Source organism: Perca flavescens, chromosome 24, assembly GCF_004354835.1.
Source record: "Perca flavescens isolate YP-PL-M2 chromosome 24, PFLA_1.0, whole genome shotgun sequence".
Classification (NCBI taxonomy): domain Eukaryota; kingdom Metazoa; phylum Chordata; class Actinopteri; order Perciformes; family Percidae; genus Perca; species Perca flavescens.
Window position 1 is genome coordinate 17662086 of NC_041354.1, and position 16549 is coordinate 17678634.

Genomic DNA, 16549 nt, shown 5'->3' on the forward strand with positions numbered 1-16549 from the left:
GCCTGTTTACGGCTTACGGTCAGCTCTGTGGGTTGCTATGGTTACAGCCGACCGTTTGCAGGGCCGCGGTAGAGAGGCACGGCCAAAAGAAAAGAAGGAGACACACAGCTACTTTCAAACATTATCAGAGACGTGGATATCAACAGGTTTTTGGATATGAGCCGACCTTTTCTAGAAGCTTGTTGAAGGAATGGAAGAGGGACGCTGTGTTCACACCGCTGGAAAACTTTGAAAACATCCCATTTAGCACGGCTACATGTAAACGGGAATATTAGTGGAATATTCTCTTTCATTAGCCGTGGAAACAGCTTAGTCGGGATATCTTCTTTTTCAGAATAAGGGAAAAAAAAATGAATATTATGTGCATGTAAACGTAGTCATTGTTTGACTTTTTGCTTCTCTAATGTGCATTATTCCACTGTGTTATATTCCTTCCACCTTTTTAAAATGGAATTACATTTGGAGAGTTCATATATCAGTCGCCGCTATGAATTAGAAAGGTCAAAGGTCAACATCAGATACATAATAGCACGCTGGGAACTGGAAGGGATATAAAATACCCAAACTTATATCAAGCTAAGACTTAAATAAACGGCACAGTCTGGACAACAAATTAAAATGTAAAAACAGTTTTCTACATCCGACCTACCACCTATTTGTTTCCTTCAGCTTTTATTGTCTGACTTTAGATTAATAATGTATTACTGAATTGTGTTCAGGATTTTGTCATAACAGGAAAGGCATGTACCAAAATGAGATGTGACTTCAATTTTGAAATCTTCGGAAAAGTGATCAATTTCTACTCACATAGCTTCTAAAATAGCTTTCCCCGACTGAGTTGTCGCTGGAGAAGTTGCATCACCGTTTTGACATTGTTTTAGTTCTTTCCAGGCTGCTGTTCCCACCGTGGTTTTTATTATATTGTGTTAAAATGACACATAAAGCACCTTTTTTGCAACTTTGAGTTCTGGAGGATTTTTGGCTTTTTGAGAGAAAACCTTTAAATAATAAGCTGAAGCTTCTCTCAGTTTTGGGAATAATTTATGAGAAAATGTACGCTTGTTCCCACTGATTTCAGTCAGACATCCAATCAAATCTCTTTCTGTGACCGACTGACATTTACACAAAATGACGAAGCCCGCCCACCCACCAGGCCCTCTGCCCGGGCTAGTAAGCGAGCGTTCAGAGTGTTTTAAAACTGCAGTTTGACCCCGGCACAGAGGAGGGTCCACACACTGAGTTAAATCCTACTCCATATCTCTGTTGGCATAGTTAGAATTCAGAAGTGCTCGGCTCTAACTGGAAGGTCCTTCTGATTAGAGAAAACCCACAATGCCCTCTATTGTTGGTGTGAACTTTTGACTGCGTGGGCCGGGGCCTCGACAGCGGAGAGCTGCGCTGAGGAGTCGGCAGCGGGGCGGAATACTTGACATTTCTCCGTGATGACAGCCTTGTTACTACTCTGGTTTGCGTACTGTATGCATCCTCTCTCTCTCTCTCTCTGTGTGGACCCACGTCTCCCGTGGCAACACAAAATCTGATTTGGATGACAAATACTTTCCGGCTCTGGAGGGTGGATTGCTTTTGGCAAACTCCACCCAGCTTGTACTCATATTTGAAGGCCTGACCACTTTATTTTCAAGGACTGTTTGACATACGCTGGGCGTAAATGTATTCCCCTTAGGGACACAGCGAGCATGATTAGGATAAAGTTTCAGAAGCTTCTTTTTCTTGTACACACAAGAGGTGCGAGAACAACAGGAGCTAAGAGAATATACGTCATGTACAGCACTGTAGTTATATGAATACCTTGCTCCAGTTGTGGTGATGTAAAACCCCTTAAATGACCTGAGAGGCTGTTATGTTTTATCAACATTTTGATAAATGAGATATGACGTTTTTATCTGTACAGAAGAAATGATATGAAGGAAAATTACTAACATTATTTCTAGCAAGACTGCTTCTGCCAGTATCACTTTCACTACTGCAGCTGCTACAAACCACCATTGTTATAACTGGTATTGAAAAAAGTATTCAGATAATTTACTTGGCCTAAGTAAAAGTACTACTACAACACTGTTCAAATACTGTGTACAGTAGAAGTCCTGCATTAAAAATGTTGCTTTTTTAAAGGGTAACTACTGATTTTTTCAACCTGGACCCTATTTTACTATGTTTTTGTGTCTACGTGACTGATGGGAACAACAATCTTTGACATTGGTCCAGTATTGAGTGAGAATGCTGTAACCGGCAACAACTGGCCGGACTGTAATGGAACCCTACAGGACAAATGTGCATCGTCAGTTAGCGTCCACTAAAAGTTCTGTTTTTGCTGCTGACAGGCTCAGATTAATATTCTAAGTGTCTGACAACATTATGGAAAGGATCCCTACAAAGATAGACCTTTAAAACCTCGTTAAGACCTTTCTGTTTAACCAGAAACAGCTCTTGAGGTTGCTAGTGCTAAACCCACCAGACTCCATTTAAAAAAACAGTACTTTTAGGTATATATAGCCAACATATTTCCACATGTAAATCTGTAAACTATGTGTTTATTTCAACCAAAACTACAGTTGTGATGGTTGGAAAAGTGGAAAGACGACCTAAAATGGCTTTTCATAGTTTTATTTTGTTTCTGTCGACTTTGAATGAAGTGTGTTTAACAATGCTAAAACTTGATTTTCATTATGCATTAATCTGCTGCTTATTTTCTCCATTGATCAATCTTGTTTGGTTTGTTAAAAAAATCTGAAAAATGAGGAATGTCATCACAAATACCCTGAGCCATTTATATGTGTTGTGTTCATAAATCTTAATTTGTAAAGTAACTAAAGCTGTAACAGATGAATGTAGTGGAATAAAAAGTACAATATTTCTCTCTGAGATGTAGCGGAGTAGAAGTAGAAAGTGGAAACAATTCAAGTAAAGTACAAGTACTTCAAATTTGTACTTTAGTACAGTACTTGAGTAAATATATTTGGTTACATTAACGCTCCAGTTATGACCCAGAAGTGTATGATATCTTCTGAATAAACTAGGAGATGATATATTACAACATTTTAGTTATGTACATATTTTGTACTTTTTCTGTTTTATATTTCATATTTTAGTTATAATATTATACAGTTTTGTTAAACTATTTATAGTAAATATACTAGACAAATTATTTTATATCTATTTATTTATATCATTTTTTGAATGTGCGTATTTGTCTCTGTATAGCTCTTTGGGGAGCTTTTATTTTGTGCATTTTATTTTCGTTATGTGACCTTTGACACCGCGCTGGAGTCAGTCAGTAACAATCAATAAAGTTGAAAAAAAGAAAAAAAAATGTCAGTCGGTCACGGCCATGCAGAGCAGGTGGGAGATTGTTATTGCTATCGTAAATTAAGTGTTAAAACCGCTAAAACAGTGATCTAAATCTCACCATGTAGACTCCTCAGACTTTGTCCAATGTTGTTGTATGGTTTAAATTAACGATGTAAAAGCATTTAAGCGCACAGGGCTTAATTAAAAAACGCTAATGGAGGCTACTGATAATTAGCTCGGTTAGCTTTAGCATGCAGGTGGTTTTGATTGGGACTCTCTGTTTTCAGTTCAAGCCGCTTTAGTGGCCTGAGAGCTTTAATAACTGTGTTGCCAAAGCATAAAAATAAAACGTATTCGGAGAGTACAATACAAGTGAATATGAACGCATGGTAACACAGCATTAAGATTGATTTATATACAGTTTATCTTGTGGTTCTCCAACTCCACTGCCACTGAGTGTAAAAGGGCAAAATGCGGAGGTATGTCCCTCTTGGGCTAATGTATTATAAAGATGGAGGCGCTACATGGCTGCCGTCATATATATGTCAATGCATTCGAGCCTCTCGCTCGTATGTATCATAGACAGTATATAATGTATCTATGTATTCTGAATGATTATAAATGTCAGATTCTACGCTTACGAGAACACTTTGATTAGTTGGTGGAAGTAAAGACACATGAATGAGTACATATTTGTGAAAGAACAAAGTTTTTTTTGCTAAGAATCAACTAAAAAAATTACACAATGTAGGTTTAAAGTGCTCATATGCTCATTTTCAGGTTCATAATTGTATTTAGAGGTTGTACCAGAATAGGTTCACATGGTTTAATTTTCAGAAAACACCCTGCAGCTCCTCTTTTCACCCTGTGTATTGAGCACTCTGTTTTAGCTACAGAGTGAGACCTCTCACTTCTGTTCCATCTTTGTTGGGAGTCGCACATGCTCAGTAGCTAGGTAAGGACTACTAGCCAGTCAGAAGCAGAGCATGAGGGCGTGCCATGCTAGCAGCTAGGCGAGCATTATAACATGTGTTCCAAAGTGACCACGTTTGTCTCTGAAGTAAAGGCTGGACTACAATAGAGCTGTTTGGAGCAGTTGGTGAACAGTGGTTTCTGTTGGAGATATGAAGTCCCTTTGGGGGGCAACTTTGGGCTTTTTCAAAACCTATAACGTGCACAGAAATATATATAACACAATAAAGGAAAGAGGAAAAGCCTGAAAGCATAATATGAATACTTTAATTCACACATTATGAAATATTAAAGTTACTCTTAAGACATTTGTGTGTGTGTGTCTAATAGTCAGTTTTGAAGTGGTGTGTAATATCAGGAAGGGATATATATGGTTTTACAAAAACTGATTGATATAATAGCGCACAGACATATATTTAGTCAGTCTCTGCAGCCCAGTCGTATGAAGTTTATGTACTGACTTTATTTTATTCTCTTCCAGAGGAGAGAAAAACGCCTGGCTGGTGCGAGAGCAGCGGTCCTCATCTACGTCACACAATGCAGATTTTGCAGCAACATGAGATGTGATGGAAGGTAAGATGGAAGGTACACAGTTACAAAGCTTTCTCTAGAATGTTTAAAGGTCCCATGGCATGAAAATTTCACTTTGAGTTTTTTTAACATTAATATGAGTTCCCCCAGCCTGCCTATGGTCCCCCAGTGGCTAGAAATGGTGATAGGTGTAAACCGAGCCCTGGGTATCCTGCTCTGCCTTTGAGAAAATGAAAGCTCAGATGGACCAATCAGGAATCTTCTCCTTATGAGGTCATAAGGAGAAAGGTTACTTCCCCTTTCTCTGCTTTGCCCGCCCAGAGAATTTGGCCCACCCATGAGAGAGAGAGAGAGAGAGAGACATCATGGCTTTCAAACAAGCGAAGTGGCAGTTGGTCAAGGCCGTTATCTACCGGACCAAATAGCAACGCGGATTTTGGTGCCTTATTAGGTGCCGCTTAAAGGCCTGCGCTTCTCTCTGATGCGCCAAAAACACGTTAGAGGGAACTGAAACATCGCCACATGGGACGCTAGTTAACAAACACTTGGCAGCAGGTAATGTTAGCCTACCGTTAGCTAGCAGCTGGATTACACAAGGTTAAAATGCTGACAGCTAAACGGTGTAAAAGTGTCTGTATTTCACTGGAGAGGATTGTAACACCAGACTGTAGCTGCCATTGTCTGAAAAAAACAGACTCAGCCTGAAATAAGTTATTGTTATAAGTTATTGTTATTACATTTTTAATAAGTCATTTAAATTTGACCCTGTGGCCTTAGAAATACACAAGCCGTTCTTTAATGTCGCCTTGTGCTCCTTTTTATTTTATTTTTTTTAGATCAACTTTTTATTGTTTTATATTTTTGAACAGACAAATACAATTGAACAAGATGCTTCCTTTTTTGTAGAGGTGGGGTAGTGCACTATAGGCCCCTGTGGGGCGGGCTAAGCTTTTGTCCTTTATGGCATTTTTTTTTTGCCTTACACTACTTTTACTTTTATACTTTAAGTAGTTTTGAAACCAGTACTTTTACTTGAGTAAAAAGCTTGAGTTGATACTTCAACTTCTACAGAAGTCTTTTCAAACCCTAGTATCTATACTTCTACTTGAGTAATGAATGTGAATACTTTTGACACCTCTGGGGGGGTGTAACGATACATAGATCTGTAATTGTATTGATTCCATCCTCAACAGTCCAATGTCATCACTACAAAGTATCGATACACATTGTCAGCTTTAAGATGCGCCTTTATTTTGAAATTCCCACTTTATATTCTTCTTTTTTTTTATCAAAAAGAGTAGTTTTTTTATTTAAATGTCTGGAAAAGCTTAGTAATGAAATTATCAAAATCATATGTTAGTTTCTTTTTGTAAAAATATATAAATGTAAGTCATGGTAAATGGGCTTATGTATCGTCTTGTCTCGGCCGCAGGTTGCTTTAATTGAATCAAAATGGTATCGTGGCAGACTTTGTGATATCAGTAAACATTATGTTGTCCTTAGAATCAATGTTTACACCCGTAGAACCTGTAGTACCTGTAGTACTAGTACATACCTACTACTATCTACTCCTCGACTCGTACTGCCACCCCTGACTACTCCTTGAGTGTTGTGTCTGTTGGGAACGTTGACTTGGAAATGTGTGATTTCTGTGAACTTTGCAGTTCAGATTAAAATGTGTGTACTTTTAAGTGTATTACATGAAGCCGTTCTTGTCAAGCCTGTAAGAAGCACAGGAGCACTGATTGAAGTAAACGTCTTTAACATCCACCATGTTTAATATCCAAGCTACATTTTTACATAGGCACTGACCCAGAGGACCGTTCCAGTGATTCATGTGCATTAGTAGGAGCTCCTCACTGCTTTTTTACTTCAAAACAAGTGCGATCATACAACCTCTCTGCTGTTAAATCACACTCTGAGCCCTGAAATATCCTCTATTTTGAAGTCACGCGGTGCACAAATGAAACCCAGCATGGTAATATGAAGCAGGATATGTAACCTCACAGCTCCTCTGGACCAAATAGCAAGTGTTAAATGAGAAAAGAGTGGAGTCTTTGAATAAAGAAATACATTCTTATTGGGGAGGTGAGGGGCAGACAATGAACCCCCTCGCTCGTCGTTGAGCCTGCGAGAGGCCGACTTGTTCATCCCTTGTTATGCCGCTAATGTGTATGATTTAAGGGGGAATTATGCACATCTCAATGTGCCTATAAATGACATTATTCATGCACAGGTGCTGCACTAAGCAGCTCCTGAATGATAATTAAGATAATCTTTCTCTTCTTTTTCTTCCTTCACGCTCGCTCGCTCCCTTTTCTCACGGATCTACTTTGTTCAGGCAATATCTCCTGTGTCAATACCTCGCTAGACTGCAGCCCCTCTCCCCTCAGCCATTGTCTGATCCTTATTCAGCACTAAAACCCGCACTAACAAGTGAGACCACGTCTATGTTTCTCCCCCGAGCCCGACGGTATTTCTGAGAAATAACGTGCCAAGTTGAATTAAAGTGAGAGGATAAAAAAGGGAAGAAAAAAAAAAAAAAAAAAAAAACTTTAGCAAGGCAGAAACTTGGCTGCAGCATTCCCGAGGGAATTCACCGCGCAGTGAATTTCTCAAACGAGAATATGAAGACATTGATGTTGAGCACTTTGCATATGATGAGCTCTTTTTCCATAAAGAGAAATGATTAGTTTTGGAATGGTTAGGAAATGTTGCTGGGGAAAAAGTGTTCCAGGCTCTCTGATATTAAGGACATTTAAAATACATTTAAAAAAAAAAAAGAGAAATTTTGTCATAGTTAGGAGGTAAGTTATGCTAAAATGATGGTTTAAGCTCAGGTTTTCTGATAAAAAAAAAAATATATACATGCACTAAAGCTAAACTGTCTTTATTTGCACAGAAAGGACACATGACTCACATTTTTCGTGATCTGTTTGGACAGTAGTGAGGCGCACGGTGCCAAATCTTGGTGTAGAAATGCATCATGACAGAGATAGAGTTAGTGGATCCAGCTTCGTTTGTGTTACTGGAGAGAACCAGAGGCTTTTGGGGCTGGAACCCCTCTCCACTGTGGTAAACAGTGAGTGATGATTATCGTCGCTAACCGAGAGGAAATCCAGCTGTATTGTTTTAGCACGGCCACTTGTTTACAAGAACCTCTCTCCAGTGGACGGCCGGCGCTGTATTCAGTTTTCTTTTGTGTGCAAATCACTCGTTTTGTTTGTATTTTTTCGATTTTCTTGTTGTGTTACGCTCGGAGTCGGCCCTCTCTCTGGCCCATGTTGTCAGGGAAGCCATCCAGTGTCTTTGCGGCCTGCAGCTGGGTTTCATTACCCGGCTTTTGCCACACCCTTTCATTTGAAATAAACACACTGGGTATGTATACCGGAGCAGAGAAAAAATAGGAGTTGCAAATAATTCACAGCATTTGTTTGAAACTGCTGGGTGGAGTTTCTTGGACTGCTATGTGAGGAAAAGGTTGCATATCAGAGATGGAAAGTAACTTAAGTACTGTGCTTGAGTGCACTTTTGAGGGAGTGTATTTTGATGTAACTTTATAATACTAGGCTATGTCCCACATCTCAGAAATGTTATACTTTGTACTCCACTATGTTTATCTGAAAGCTGTAGTAACTTTTCAGATTAAGATTTTACATGAAACAAACTTGGCTCACAAAATATTGCAATAATCTATATTAAAGCAGAACTAATCAATATTTCTATATTAACAATGGATCCAATGATGGTATGTGAAATAGGTAGTTTTAGTGTTGAACCCGCAGTACAATACATGCTTTTACTTGTAATGCAGTATTTCCACGTTGTTGTAGTGCAACTGTGTCTTAAAATAAAATAGTGGAACACTTCTCCCACCACTGCAAAATCTGGATTTTAAACACCTCTTTGGGGCTGTGACACACTCCACCCATTTGGTTCTCCAAGTGACTTCTTCGCGAGTAGAGTTTGGTCTCAGATGGATGTTTGGATTTGTTTGTTACCGCGGTTTTGCTGCAGTAGAATGTCCTTGCAAAAGTCAGCAAGCCCTCAAAAGCTGAATGACAAAACAGGCTGCTTGTCTTTGCCTTCCAGCATTTTCTGATCTGCCATTATTGTCAGAACAACAGCATTTGTTCAATACCATCCAAAATGTGTATAATGAAAGAAAAAAGATCAGTTTGTTTCCTGATCTCATACTGCAGTGGTTTAGTTAAGGTTAGGTCACTCTCCAATACTGCTTTTTTCAAAGCCAAGGTAGGATTAAAGCATAATTAGAAATCTAAACCAAGAGAATAATTTGAATTAAGCACAGTTACACAGCAATTAGTGACACTTTACAGGCTCAACAGCAGCTCTTAACAGTACTGTTAAAGGAAAACCTTGGACCGCAGACTACATCTGTCATCGCAGCAGTCGCAAAAGGCAGAATTAACTTCCTCTAAAACCCAGATTTCCTCTGCAAATGACACTGAATCATATATATTTGATCCGTGCCTCCTGGCTACAGCGTGTCCTGAAATGTCTTTAATAAGGATGAGGATGTTAAGGGGCTGGTATAGCTCCAGTTTTAAATTAGAAATAACCCGGCAGAACGCTTGACTTACAGAAAAGGTTAGGTTTAAACACAACACATTAATCTCTGCTTCTCGTTTGCACATTTATGGATCTGTGTGTGTGTGTGTGTGTGTGTGTGTGTGTGTGTGTGTGTGTGTGTGTGTGTGTGTGTGTGTGTGTGTGTGTGTGTGTGTGTGTGTGTGTGTGTGTGTGTGTGTGTGTGTGTGTGTGTGTGTGTGTGTGTGTGTGTGTGTGTGTGTGTGTGTGTGTGTGTTTCTGGACAGAAACACCCACTGCCATTAACCAAAATATGAAAAAGCAATTACAGAAATGAGTGTGTGCAGGGAGAAGTGTCCACTGATATCCTGACTAAAATATGAAGAAGCACATTTTTAAATCAGTGTTTCTGTGGAGGTTGGTTTGTCTGAGCTATCAGCTTAATCTAAATATGATAAGGCAAAGATAAAAATCAATCATTATTTGGAACATAATATACTCGGAGGATGGGGCTGTGTGCAGCACGGCCGTGTATATCAGCACTCCCAACAGCAGCAGGAATGTGTACACAGGCCTCACAATTTCCACCCGATTACAACGATAGATGCTGGTATCTGTTTTCACCGGCTGTGCGTCTTTATTCCCCGTTTTTTTTGTGGCAGAAATTGCAGCCTTTACTGATGACAGGCAATTTGAAAGTGCCCTTGTTGAATAGTCACAGGTGCCGTGTTTGAATCAAGCAGACTGGCTTGCAAATAGCTGAAGTGGTTTTTATTTTTTTCCAGTGTGCAGGAAGAGAGCACACAAAAGTCCATTCAGAATGAAATGCTATTTTATGTGGCCATTAGCAGATTGGAGTTTTAGTTACATTAATATTTTACTGCGGCAGCAATAGTCTTATTGGCTGAGTTGAGCCCCACTGGGCCCAAGCTAAGAACCACAATTTGGCTTGCAGCTTAAAGGTGTCCTGTGGACTTTTTGACCACCGGTGGCGCTATGGAGCAGGCCTGCCTCTTATTGTAGCATTCCTGCTAATGACCACCGAAATGTTTAACGTCACCTTCGCTCTCATGTTTTTGAATGTTTACTGTTGTTTCCACTAATGTTGAACATATCTAATGAGATTCTCTTCATCTCCAAGACTGAAACAGTGCCGGGAATCAGTTGTTTGGCAACACATTTACACAATGTATGTGCTTAATGACCCACATCTGCACTTCTGCAAAATGCTCAGGTATCTTGTCTTTAGTCTTTCACCTATGTTGCACTGCTTTCAATCCGCAAGAAAAGTATGCGAGTGTGTGTTTGTGTCATATCATTTTCAGTATCCTCATATCTAAGATCATACACAACAGAATTAAGCACACATTTGAAGGAGAGATGTGTGCAGGGGGCAGGGGGGGTTGAAACATCTTTGTTCCCTCTCCTCTTTAGAAAGCTTTAGCCGGCCCATCTTCACTGAAGCATACAGGATGTGCCTGATGTTTCCTTGGCAAAGGAAAAGGTAAAAATAGAGAGGATTCATCTGGTTTGAGTTCTGCGGCACCACATTACTTTTTTTCTTTCTTTTTTTTTTTTTTTTTTTTTTTATTCAGCGGTCCTGGGCCCTTTTGTGTGATTGAAGCTCAAACGGACCAGGAAATGCAAATAATCCCGGTTCTGAAGACGTCCAGTGACGTGATTGTTGGGACGGTACGAGGAGGCTGGCCGGCTCGCCACATTAAAGGCAGAGTTTGAGCGAGAGATGAGTGGAGACTGGGTTAAGTTAAGCCAGAGGAGAGAACTTCAAAGCCTGCTAGGTTCGCCTGCCACATTGGGAGTGACGAGATGTGTCTTTTATTAATAGCATTCACCAGAGGTTCTTGTTTCGGCTCTCAACTTCTCCCATTGTTCTACAATCACCGCAATGTGGGGACAGAATGAAAGCAGTCGTTTCACAGCTGCAGAGCTAAATTACACCTTGATTACATGGGCGGGAGGCAGTTGAAGGATTTACGGTTTGATTGTTAGACATGTTCTTGTTTTTATCAGATTTTAGGCCCTTTGCCATTCAGTTAAAAGTACTTTACATTTAACTCGACTTTCAAGTTGCAACTTATTGCAAGAGCTCAGTTCAACACGACATGCTGCACTACTTCAAAAATCAGTTGTTGTTTTTTTTGTCCATAGTTTAACTCCTTTTTAAAATTGGATGAATCGAACGCTTTGAAATCATTATTTCCTATTATTAATAAACTGTATAAGAAAAACTATAGTGACCCTATGCTTTCTATATTTTTAAGTCCCTGTGCACAATATATTGTTAGTAGGAACCTTGCTAGTCCTCCTGGCTTCCATTTATTAACACAAAATAACATGAAGAAAATATATGTTAAGAGTTACAGTATAATAGAAAAATGTAAGACAATTGAGAGGAATATAAAATGCAGCAAAAATAAGACCAGAAACAATGATAAATCAAAGACCGAACTGGCAATGTCTGGACCCCTCAAAGAGTGGTTGTGTTATTGTGTATTTGTTATTTGGATATTTCTGTATTCAGATGATCAATCTGAGAAACATTTAAGGGATAAATTAGAGATGTTCCGATACAAGTATGGGGAAAGCCTTCCATACTGCCTAAAATGCTGGTATCGGCAAGTACAGATACCACGTCATTTAGCCCCGAAGAAAATCTACTTTAAAGTAGTTTCATTTATGTTCTTTTTCTGTTATTAGTGACTGTCGAACTGGATAATAAAAAAAGTTCTACGTTGTTTGTGTTTGTTAAAGGTCCAGTGTGTAACGTGTTTAGTTGTTCATTCTCAAAATCTTGTGTTTGCCTGTTCACAAACCTTTTTCATGAATATTTACCACCACCATCAATTCCAAGTATTCCTTTTGGCTTGAAATTTGACATTTGCGTTTGCATGAACTGGGGTAGACGCTCCGTATTCATGCTCCATCTTGAAATACGTTAGCCAGTAAGAGACGTACAGGACATACTGCTCTACCTTTTGCGTTTTCTCTGTCACATGATAAACAGGTGCTGCTAATGGGTATTGTAGCTTCCCGGCCCCGGTGGCAAGTTTGAAGAAGGAAACGTGGAGGTCCACACGTATTCAAAATCCAAATTTCAGGAACAGGAGTCTTTGCCCAGAAAAAGAAAAATTATATTGAAAAGAGCAAGCGACCGGCTTTTTGAAGCGTGAAGGCTACCGCAGCTGTAATACCTACTTTGAACCACGTGGCGCCAGAGAGTTGATTGCGATATACTATATGATCTCAACGCTAGATGGGAGAAATTCCCACACATTGGACCTTTTAATGAAGTAGACAGCTGTTAAAACATAAAATAAATGACACACTGGTATCAAAATCAAATCATCTTGAGAAAATGGTGTCCATGAAAGGCAGTTTAGACTTGACAGGTAGCCAGGAGAGTTTGTAATGCACGTTGTCGATGGTGTATACACAACGCAGAGCTAATCTAGCAACTCTGAGGTCTTGTTGTCCCTGAAATGTGGTCAGCATGTTTTGATTAAGCTCTTGTTATGTCTCTGCATCAATGTCACCAAGACATTTGATGTACTTACTAGTGATTGTTCCGCATCGTATCAGCCTTAAAATAAATAAAGGTTTAAAAATGCAATCTATGTCAGGATGAGAAGATCACTGCGGAGATCTGGTATTGATTAAGTTTTGCGGAGATCCACAGAGGGCAACGTTTGCGGCAGAGTGTTTGGGTCTTACTTTATTTCTTCTCTACCAACACAAGTTTTGCTTTGCCCCCAAAAAACTCCTCAATTATCATAATAATTTAGCATCAGTGGTCTCCTTTTTTATCCACTGCTGCACAGAAGTGCATCAGACATTATTTCAGAGATGGCTGATTTGCATATTATGATGTGAGCACTGCCCATCATCCCTTCTCCTCATTAAACATCCGGTATCTCGCCTTCTTTTTGTCTGTTTTTAGAAAAATGAAGAAGAGAAAAAAATCTTGGATTCAGCCGCTTTAGTTCTCCTCAGTGGACTTGTAATTGGTGTTTACGTGATTGGCTTTTACTCCGTTCGCTGCTTTCCCCATAAATCCTTGTCAATCTAAAGTCGGTCTAGCATGTTATCAAGCATACAGAAACGAATAACGCCACAAAACACCACAGTAAACATTCCATAATTGACTGTTTAGGAGCGCGATCATCAGTTAGGGTTTGATTTGAGGATGTAATCTGCTTTTGTGGATTCCGGGCCATCCAACCAAAATGGACCGAGAGTTAATGCAGCTTTAACCTCTGAGCCATTTATGCTCGTTGAATGTACTTGTATTGATTAAGTTTGAAAGAGCCATGTTTTATCATTGGCCAACACAAGACTTGACAATCTTAAGACCTTCAACTAGAAATAATTAGGATCTATTTGAATGCTGAGTGTGGTGCACAGGGCTGAGACAAGAGCTAAGCTTGTTAACGAATGTGGTGGCAATTAAATGGCTCCCCCCCTCCCTTCTGTTTGTTTTTTTATCACCTGAAAATTGATTATAATTCTCAGCATAAAGTTTCAAAATCTCTGGCAGTGTAATTGAAAATGCCCGTTCTAATGCTGCGACTGAGCATTGTTTTTGTGAGGTTTTAAATTGTTTCTCCACAAAAGACCAAAAGTATTTTTAGTCGCCGCAGATCCCACATGAAACCTGAGCTGGCGACATGGTTGAAATTAGTCCGTGCTGCTTATTTGAATGTACCACCCCCCCCCCCCCCCCCCACCCATCATCCTCCTTGTTAATTTCTCCACATAGTTTAACATTAAAAATCAGGTCAACCTTTAAGATTTATGAGCAGAGAGGAGAAAAAAAAGAATTAATGGTATGCTATTTTTATTCAGTCAGTCGTCTGTTAATTTGGTATGACCTTAGTCAAAGGCGGTGAAATAACAAACTCTACTTACTTCTTCTTAAGACCAAACCCCTGGTCTCCCATGTTGCTTTGCTGAGGATGTGAGAAGAGAAGGGCCCAGTGCCAGCCTCTGTTTCTTTAACTCTTATCTGCAAAACTCAACACAGAGGATTTTCAGGACTTCAGTGGTACTAAGAAACTAATACTCTTTCATCTAATTTCATACGTATTGTTTCAATTAAAGTGCTCATATTATGCTTTTTGGCTTTTTCCCTTTCTTTTATAGTGTTATATATCTTTTTTTGTGCACGTTTATAGGTTTACAAAGTGAAAAAGCCCAAAGTCCCCCCCAAAGGGACTTACCATCTCCAACAGAAACCACTGTTCACAAACTGCTCCAAACAGCTCTATTGTAGTCCAGCCTTTACTTCAGAGACAAACGTGGTCACTTTGGAACACATGTTATAATGCTCGCCTAGCTGCTAGCATGGCACGCCCTCATACTCTGCTTCTGACTGGCTAGTAGTCCTTACCTAGGTACTGTCAGGGCACGCCCTCATACTCTGCTTCTGACTGGCTAGTAGTCCTTACCTAGGTACTGTGCATGTACGACTCCCAACAAAGATGGAACAGAAGTGAGATGTCTCACTCTGTAGCTAAAACAGAGTGCTCAACACACAGGGTGAAAAGAGGAGCTGCAGCAATGTGCAGTACAACAAAAAGATGCCGTTTTTTGAAAAATAAACCATGTAAACCTATTCTGATATAACCTCTAAATACAATTATGTACCTGAAAATGAGGTATTAGTTGATTGAAAATCTTTTTTTTGAAACAACAAAAACTGATTTTTTTTTTTTTTCAAGCGGCATTTAGACACATTTAGAAAAGACACCCTGACAGCCAAATGAGGCTGCTCATCATCCGATGATGTCAAAGAGGTGGCAAGAAATGGTGGCCATAAAGGTTGCCGCGTCGTCTCTGAGCGTCTTTGTCTGTGAGCAAAAGCAGAGGTGCGTCACCTCCTTTTATTTCCCACCTTTTTCTGGCTGATGAGTTCCCAGTGTGACTCTCCTCGTGACAGCATCCAAACCTTGCTGCCTCAGAGGACTGAGCGCTCACAGCCCCCCATTGAAGCATCCCTGCAGGGGTTTTCTTCACACAGAGGCTAGAGGGGAGGGGGTGAAGGTGAAAGTTTGGCACCGAGCGACAGATCTCCAACAGCGGAGGCCTTTGTTGCCAGGTTGCTCACACTCGGCAACGTGGAGTCAGGTGGCCTCTGACCTGACCTCTACTCTGAGGGAACCGGTGGGCACAGAGGCTGAAATAAAAAACAAAAAAAAATGAAAGGAACGGGCAAACTTGGTTCTTGGTTGGAAGAAAGGATCTGATTGGAGGAAGGGGAGATTGTAGGGGGACGGCATGAAACAAAGTGTTCAGAAATAGGTCAACCAGTATCTCATTTTTCTTGCTAAGCTTGTAATCACCCTTGACAGGCACACTGTGGAAAAGGCTATTCAGTTGGAATTCAGGGCTCATTGCTGAATTACGGACCCTAACCATCCATCTCATGATGTAAGGGAACATTTAGAAGATGGAAGTTCTTTGTTCTTTCTTCATTTTGCTGACATGTACGAGTTGCCTGTGTTACTCTGCGTTAGTTGTGATTGTCTCTTGGTAGAGCCAACATGATGCTTTTTGTGTGCCCACAAAAGGGTTGATAGCGTTAATGTTTTGCTCAAGGGCACCTTTACGAGAGACAAAGCTATTTTCATTCACTTCCCTAGACCTGTCCAGCTATCTTTTGACTTGAGTTTTTTCGCTTGTATTTTCCTACATTTTGAGACCTCCGTCACTGAGATTGAGTGGTTTTCTGTTTCCTCGATAGAAAGTAGTTCCATTGAAAACTCTCGTCAGGCTTTATGGATTATCCAGAGTAACCAGGACACTGTTAATGGAAAGACACACTGCTATTGAATTTATAATTGTAATTTTTCAATGCTGTGAGAAGTGACTGCAGAGGCCGGTATTAAACCAGGGCAAATAAAACCAAAACTATCCGCCTGCCTTGATGCCCCTAAAGCTGGATGAGAAAATGTGGATTTGTAATTTGGTTGAACTCACCCTTAAACCTTTTTATGCATATTTCACCAGGATATCAATAATATCTTTATGCATTTTTCACAAAACTAGATCAGAAATTCAAGCAGCCTGGAAATAATTGTGTCCTGCTGATGAATGTTCATCAGGAAGCGATTCCCTAGGTTTAAATGTGATCTTGTTAAGCCACCAAGGGACTGAATCTTGCCCATGG

The 16549-nt window shown here is 40.0% G+C and overlaps 1 long non-coding RNA gene across 1 annotated transcript in view; it reads left to right on the plus strand.

The window, feature by feature from the left end:
- Window positions 1-3305: 3305 nt before the first annotated feature.
- LOC114551229 (uncharacterized) overlaps window positions 3306-16549 on the plus strand; it is an 85707-nt gene continuing 72463 nt past the window's right edge. The window contains exons 1-2 of the long non-coding RNA XR_003691880.1: window positions 3306-3360; window positions 4763-4854. This is a non-coding gene — a long non-coding RNA (uncharacterized LOC114551229). The remainder of the gene's footprint in view (window positions 3361-4762; window positions 4855-16549) is intronic.